Raw genomic sequence first — 8600 nt, 5'->3', positions numbered from 1 at the left:
GCTAAACAGTCCTTCAAAATCCCATCAGCTTCTTTACGATTTTTCTGTACCTGCTCTTTATAGGTATCCACAATCCCTTCATACTGACATAGGGTGCCCTTGAATTGCTGCACCTCACTATGAGCCAGCGTCTTCTTCTCCTCAAGTGTCGCTAAGTTTGTCTTTAAGGTTTCATGTTCCACTCTCAAGCTGGTGTTTTCTGCAGTCTGTCGGTGCAGCTTGTCTAGCAGAGATTCACGTTCTAAACGTGCTTTTTCCTCTGCGCTCCTCTTCTCCTTCATCAGCGCATTGTAACGGGACTTCCACGTATCAATAGCGGATAGAGATTTACTGAGCTCAGCGTCCTGGGGCTTAGCAGCAGGGGGGTCAGTCTCTGCTGCACGGATCTGAGCACGGGTAGTCACAGGGTTAACATCAGCGGGACCCATGGGAGCATAGGCAGAAACAAGGGGGGCCAAGTTATTTCCAAGGAGAATATCAGCAGGTAAGTCCTTCTTGACCCCCACATTCACAGGTCTAGCGCCCACTCCCCAATCCAAATGTACCCTGGCAACAGGTAGGCGGAACACAGTGCCCCCTGCTACCCTCACAGCCACAGTGTCTCCAGTGTGCTGTTTCTCAGACACCAAGTTCTTTCAAAGCAAGGTCATGGTAGCACCAGTATCCCGCAGACCACTGACCTCCTTCCCATTCACTTTAACCAGTTGCCGGTTATTCCGGTGGGCAGCTTGCACGGGGTCTGCTTCATGTAGGCTGCCCCAGCATTCTTGCGCCTCTACGTAGCGGGCCGCAGGCTGAGGATTACGCGGGATTCCGCCGGCGGGTCTTCTCCAGGACTGTGCTTGGTTCGCAGCGTTTAGGGGACACTCTGGTCTTTTGTGCCCTACTTGCTTACATCCAAAGCACCGAATAGGTTGTGAGTAGCCCCGCGAATTGAACCGGGCTCTCTGAGGGTAGTTCGTGGCCGGAGGCCGTGTGGTATAGCGGTGCGCCGGGGGTTGGTAACTGGCAGCTGCTGTGGTGACTGGGGGTCTGTACTCCACTCTAGCAGGGGGCTTAGTGGTAGCAGTGTCCAGTTTGCGGGCATCCGTATACTCATCTGCCAAGCGAGCCGCTTCATGCAGGGTGGAGGGTTTACGGTCCCGAACCCACTCTCGAACTCCTGCGGGTAACTTGTCGAAGCAATGTTCCAACAGGAATAGCTGCAGCACCTCTTCCCCAGATACGGCTTGGCACCCCGCTATCCAGTGAGCTGCTGTGCGGTGCACCTTACATGCCCACTCAAGGTAGGAATCTCCAGCTACTTTAACAGTGTCTCTGAACCGCCTCCGGTATGCCTCCGGTGTAACCGCATACCTGGAGAGCAGAGCCTCTTTTACAGTATTATAATCCCCGACTTCCTCATCTGGAATGGCCCGAAAAGCCTCACTGGCCGGGCCGGATAATTTTCCGGATAATATCGTGACCCAGTCCTCTGCGGGTACCTTGTGTAGTGCACATTGCCTCTCAAAATCCGCAAGGTACCCATCAATCTCTCCTTCTGTTTCCAGGAAGTTTTTAAAAGCTGCAAAATTTACTTTTCCCTTTTCCACTGGGGTTGCTGTGACTTGGGCTGCTGCAGCGCCGCTTTGGCGAAGTAGGTTGGCCTCCACAGCTGCTATGACTCGGTCGATAATTTCGGCAGATGGGTTGGGGCCATAATATGCCAGTCTTATTTTAACCGCCCGATCAAAGCTTGCTTCTTCAGGGGTTCTGTCTGATATGCTGGGCCCATTGGTTCCTTCTGTCCCTGGTACTCTTTCCATCTTAGTCAGTATTGTAGTAATCCCCCTCTTCCTGAGGTTACTGGCTTGTGTAGTTGTTCTTCTGGGCGATAAGGTTCATTCCGTCACTTGCCACCAATTGTTACGGTACCAACAGGGTACCAAGGGTTAATACCAGATGAACAATGTCCTGCATAGGGAATCAGCAATTCACAACCCAGCCAGTTTTCAGGTTTAAAACAGAATGACTTTATTAAGGCTCATATTCCCAGTATTTATGCAGGTCTGACCCCCCAGATGGGGGGTTGAAAGAATGTTGTACATTACTTGGAGGGACAACGCCCTTTGACAGGCCACAATAGAATCACATTACTTTACTTAGGCAGATAACAACTTAAACACAAGACACACTCTTGGCTTTTCTTATCACTGAGGCGTCTGCTCTCTAGATGTGATTAAACAATGGAATGTTTATTACTTAAACGTAATTATAGCACACAATAGCTGAGGCCAGCAAACCTGTCTTTTAGAAAACAGCTTCTCAAAGCTACACAAGGTCAATTCTTTTAGTTCTGACCACAGGGTCTGTCACAGAAACTGACTGCTATTATTTCACAGTCAAATTTCTAGTTGTTTTTTTTAATGTACACTACTGTTACACCAGATATGAGTTGCACTGGTGTGACACTGTGCCCTGGCAGGCCCTGAAACGCACACGTGTGAAGGAAACTGACTGCTATTATTTCACAGTCAAAAAAGTGTTTTTTTTTTTAAATGTACACTACTGTTACACCAGATATGAGTTGCACTGGTGTGACACTGTGCCCTGGCAGGCACTGAAACGCACACGTGTGAAGGAAACTGACTGCTATTATTTCACAGTCAAATTTCTAGTTTTTTTTTTAATGTACACTACTGTTAGACCAGATATGAGTTGCACTGGTGTGACACTGTGCCCTGGCAGGCCCTGAAATGCACACGTGTGAAGGAAACTGACTGCTATTATTTCACAGTCAAATTTCTAGTTTTTTTTTTAATGTACACTACTGTTACACCAGATATGAGTTGCACTGGTGTGACACAGCACTAAGTAAAACGGTATGTGTAAACTGTGAATAGGCTGAACCAAAAATGCCGATACTCCTAATTGCACTTCTCACAACTAGTGCAATTAAATACGGGAGTCAAATTTTATACAAAGGATGGAGGTGGCACCAAAGGCTTTCTGGTTACCAACAAATATGTAAATATATAGTCTATGTAATTAAATGTGGGTTGAAGCTTTATTTCCAATACAGAAATATACAAAAATAGAAATAGAATAAATGTGCAAATTGCTGCAGGGATATAATCTCAATAAAATGTGTTTATTAATGCATGTATCTACAACAGAAAAAACATATATTTATATATGAGTTAAAACAATTAATCCTATAAAAATAAGTACAAGTTAAGACAATTTCTCCTATAAAATAATACTAAGACACCGGTGTCAATATATCTGAATAATTCTTAAAAACTTAAGTGCTCAAATATCTCTATGACAATAATTTGATAAGCATACAGACTCATGAAACAATTCCTATGGCAGTTGTATTTGTATTAAGAATCTGGCACAATTAATCTCACTTGCTCATGTGCATATATTAAAATGACTAGGCTGTTGACACACACTGTATTGTCCCTGTTGTGATAGATTGATTATAAGACGTGCTATCAATCCACAAGGGGTTACAGTCTTTAGGTTTGGCGGACTTTCAATACAATTTGTTCAAAGTAACTTGCACATTCAGGGGTGCATTCAAGGAGGTTCGTAACAGGAGATAAGCAGTGTATCCTTAGTTCTAGCTGTTTGCTGTTTAATACGTGTTTGAAATATTTCAATTTGACAATGCAAAGTCTGTTTCCAGGTTGCACTTACAGGTGCAAAGTTTGTTTCCTGGTTGCACTTACCCGGGGTTCCGGTAATTGGGGCGGTCTCTTGCCAATCCGCTTACCTGGATTCCACCGGGTGCAGGTTATGTTGCTTCGTAATAGTCTTGAAGAAAAACTCCTTTGATTCTTTTAAGTGTGCACCCTCTTAATCTTCTGTTGGTGATCCTACCGTCTCCCAGAATTTCAATGGATTCACTTTAGTCTGTTATGGCAGTCCTGGGAGCAGAGGTGTCTGTGTCTTTCAAACAAGCCGGGTCAGGTCTGGTCTACGCGTTTCAGCCCTCCAGGGAGCCTTTGTCAAGATGCCTTCTTCCAGCTGGGATCACTTATTTATGGGATTTTTTTTTTATTATTAACCCATTCGTCATCTTGTGGTCTATTTAATTTTCCTCCTTCTCTTTATCTTTTTTCCTAGTGTGAATTTAATTGTTCCTGTTCATTTGCTGCCATATAGTATATCCTTAATAATCAATCCGTTGCACATTGCCTTTATGAACAAATAAAATTATTACAACCTCTCTACATTCAATAATTAACCTTGCTTAGCGTTATTACTAAATCTTGTATATCCCCACAGAAATGTGCATAAATAAATTCAAGCGTAACAATAAAGATTAGGGGTAATGGTTACTGATAAGGGCTCTTAATACAAGAACTTTTCTTTAACTTGGAACACATAATAACAATAATAAAATAATATTAAAAAACGATAAACATTAATTCATAACTATAAGAAAAAATTTCTAAGATTAGATTTGATCTTGTGGCCTCTTGTATTGTAAACCTAGCTCCTTAACCAATGTACTACAAAGGTCTTCAGGTTTCCTAAGTGGAATTCACTTAATTTGTTCATGATTAAATCCTTTCCTCCATTAAAATTTCAACTAGTGCTGGAATCAAACTCACAGCCTTAAGTTTTATAGACCTGGCTCTTAGCCCATTGCGCTACACTCCTCTCCAAGTTTCTGTGATCGAATTTACTTTATTTTATTCAGTTTTTGACTCAATGCTTTATATAGAGAGAAAAATCATTATTTTTATTATTATGCAACTCATAATCTATCTTGGAATCAAACCCTGGGACTATTGATTGTTAGACCATTCACTTAACCACTACGCTAGCTCCCAATTAGTATAACCTTGTATAATTTCGTTTCTATATGATTTAAATTTGAAACACTAAGCTACTTATAAACTATTCAGGGCTTATTGTTATAGGTTTCTTTAAATGGGTTCAAGAATTAAAAACTTAAAAATCCTTTTGGAAGAACACGATACATTGATTATCAGTGCTCTAATCCCTTTCCTTAGATAGACCTTTATAGAAAGTGGTTAGTGAATCAGGTTAAAGCACAAAATTTTATACAAATATTGGCCTTGACTGCTGAACTCACAGACATTCCAATAGTGTTAATTCATAAAAGATACCAAAAATTATATAAATATATATATACTCATATTGACCACTTATAGTTTATTAATCAGTGGAGTTAGATCTAGTGAGGAATAAATTTCTAATGATCCTAATGTAGCATTTAATTCATATAAAGGAGTTTAGGTCCATTTCACTATTCAATTTCTTAGGATGAAGTGTTCCAAAGTTGAAAATGAACTCTGCTTCATGTTTAAGTAGTTTCTTTTCGATATTACCTCTTCTCCCATCCTGCATTATTTTTTTCACCCCCCAGAATTTTAAAGCCTCAGCCTTGCCCTTATGTACCTCTTTAAAATGTCTATATAAAATAGTGTCTTCCCTTAGATGTTCTATAGCCAGAATATGCTCACGTATACGGTCCTTTAGTTTTCATCCTGTTTGTCCAAAGTATGTTAGGTTACAATCACACTGTAGCATATGTATGATATTACTATCGGTACATCTTATAATGTCTGATATTTTAATAAGCCTCCCATCTTTATCGGATTTAATCTGTTTTAATTTTGTGCTATGTTTACAGGACTTACAATTGTGGCAGGGAAAAAACCCCTCTATTCTTTCCCCTTTTAGGGTTCTATAACCTTTATTGCACATCTTGTTCCCACTTTTAAACTCACTAGGGGCTAGTATTGATTTTAAATTCTTGTGTAGCGCAATGGGCTAAGAGCCAGGTCTATAAAATATAACGCTGTGAGTTTGATTCCAGCAATAGTTGAAATTTTAATGGAGGAAAGGATTTAATCATAAACAAATTAAGTGAATTCCACTTGGGAAACCTGAAGACCTTTGTAGTACATTGGTTAAGGAGCTAGGTTTACAATACGAGAGGCCTCAAGGTCTAATCTAACCTCAGTAAGACTTTTCTTATAGTTATGAATTAATGTTTATCGTTTTTTAATATTATTTTATTATTGTTATTATGTGTTCCAAGTTAAAGAAAAGTTCTTGTATTAAGAGCCCTTATCAGTAATCATTACCCCTAATCTTTATTGTTACGCTTGAATTTATTTATGCACATTTCTGTGGGGATATACAAGATTTAGTAATAACGCTAAGCAAGGTTAATTATTGAATGTAGAGAGGTTGTAATAATTTTATTTGTTCATAAAGGCAATGTGCAACGGATTGATTATTAAGGATATACTATATGGCAGCACATGAACAGGAACAATTAAATTCACACTAGGAAAAAAGATAAAGAGAAGGAGGAAAATTAAATAGACCACAAGATGACGAATGGGTTAATAAAAAAAAAAAAAATCCCATAAATAAGTGATTCCAGCTGGAAGAAGGCATCTTGACAAAGGCTCCCTGGAGAGCTGAAACGCGTAGACCAGACCTGACCCGGCTTGTTTGAAAGACACAGACACCTCTGCTCCCAGGACCGCCATACCAGACTAAAGTGAATCCATTGAAATTCTGGGAGACGGTAGGAGCACCAACAGAAGATTAAGAGTGTGCACACTTAAAAGAATCAAAGGAGTTTTTCTTCAAGACTATTACGAAGCAACATAACCTGCACCCGGTGGAATCCAGGTAAGCGGATTGACAAGAGACCGCCCCAATTACCGGAACCCCGGGTAAGTGCAACCAGGAAACAAACTTTGCACCTGTAAGTGCAACCTGGAAACAGACTTTGCATTGTCAAATTGAAATATTTCAAACACGTATTAAACAGCAAACAGCTAGAACTAAGGATACACTGCTTATCACCTGTTACGAACCTCCTTGAATGCACCCCTGAATGTGCAAGTTACTTTGAACAAATTGTATTGAAAGTCCGCCAAACCTAAAGACTGTAACCCCTTGTGGATTGATAGCATGTCTTATAATCAATCTATCACGACAGGGACAATACAGTGTGTGTCAACAGCCTAGTCATATATATATATCAATATATGCACATGAGCAAGTGAGATTAATTGTGCCAGATTCTTAATACAAATACAACTGCCATAGGAATTGTTTCATGAGTCTGTATGCTTATCAAATTATTGTCATAGAGATATTTGAGCACTTAAGTTTTTAAGAATTATTCAGATATATTGACACCGGTGTCTTAGTATTATTTTATAGGAGAAATTGTCTTAACTTGTACTTATTTTTATAGGATTAATTGTTTTAACTCGTATATAAATATATGTTTTTTCTGTTGTAGATACATGCATTAATAAACACATTTTATTGAGATTATATCCCTGCAGCAATTTGCACATTTATTCTATTTCTATTTTTGTATATTTCTGTATTGGAAATAAAGCTTCAACCCACATTTAATTACATAGACTATATATTTACATATTTATTGGTAACCAGATAGCCTTTGGCGCCACCTCCATCCTTTGTATAAAATTTGACTCCCGTATTTAAATGCACTAGTTGTGAGAAGTGCAATTAGGAGGATCGGCATTTTTGGTTCAGCCTATTCACAGTTTACACATACCGTTTTACTTAGTACTGTGTCACACCAGTGCAACTTATATCTGGTGTAACAGTAGTGTACATTTAAAAAAAACAACACTTTTTTGACTGTGAAATAATAGCAGTCAGTTTCCTTCACACGTGTGCGTTTCAGGGCCTGCCAGGGCACAGTGTCACCCCAGTGCAACTCATATCTGGTGTAACAGTAGTGTACATTAAAAAAAAAAAACTAGAAATTTGACTGTGAAATAATAGCAGTCAGTTTCCTTCACGCATGTGCGTTTCAGGGCCTGCCAGGGCACAGTGTCACACCAGTGCAACTCATATCTGGTGTAACAGTAGTGTACATTAAAAAAAAAACTAGAAATTTGACTGTGAAATAATAGCAGTCAGTTTCCTTCACGCATGAGCGTTTCAGGGCCTGCCAGGGCACAGTGTCACACCAGTGCAACTCATATCTGGTGTAACAGTAGTGTACATTTAAAAAAAACAACACTTTTTTGACTGTGAAATAATAGCAGTCAGTTTCCTTCACGCATGTGCGTTTCATGGCCTGCCAGAGCACAGTGTCACCCCAGTGCAACTCATATCTGGTGTAACAGTAGTGTACATTAAAAAAAAAACTAGAAATTTGACTGTGAAATAATAGCAGTCAGTTTCCTTCACGCATGTGCGTTTCAGGGCCTGCCAGGGCACAGTGTCACCCCAGTGCAACTCATATCTGGTGTAACAGTAGTGTACATTAAAAAAAAAAACTAGAAATTTGAGTGTGAAATAATAGCAGTCAGTTTCCTTCACACGTGTACGTTTCAGGGCCTGCCAGGGCACAGTGTCACACCAGTGCAACTCATATCTGGTGTAACAGTAGTGTACATTAAAAAAAAAACCTAGAAATTTGACTGTGAAATAATAGCAGTCAGTTTCCTTCACGAATGTGCGTTTCAGGGCCTGCCAGGGCACAGTGTCACACCAGTGCAACTCATATCTGGTGTAACAGTAGTGTACATTAAAAAACAAAACTAGAAATTTGACTGTGAAATAATAGC

Source organism: Bombina bombina, chromosome 3 (genome assembly GCF_027579735.1).
Source record: "Bombina bombina isolate aBomBom1 chromosome 3, aBomBom1.pri, whole genome shotgun sequence".
Classification (NCBI taxonomy): Eukaryota; Metazoa; Chordata; class Amphibia; order Anura; family Bombinatoridae; genus Bombina; species Bombina bombina.
The sequence above is the reverse complement of the archived record's forward strand: the minus strand, read 5'-3'. Positions refer to the sequence as shown.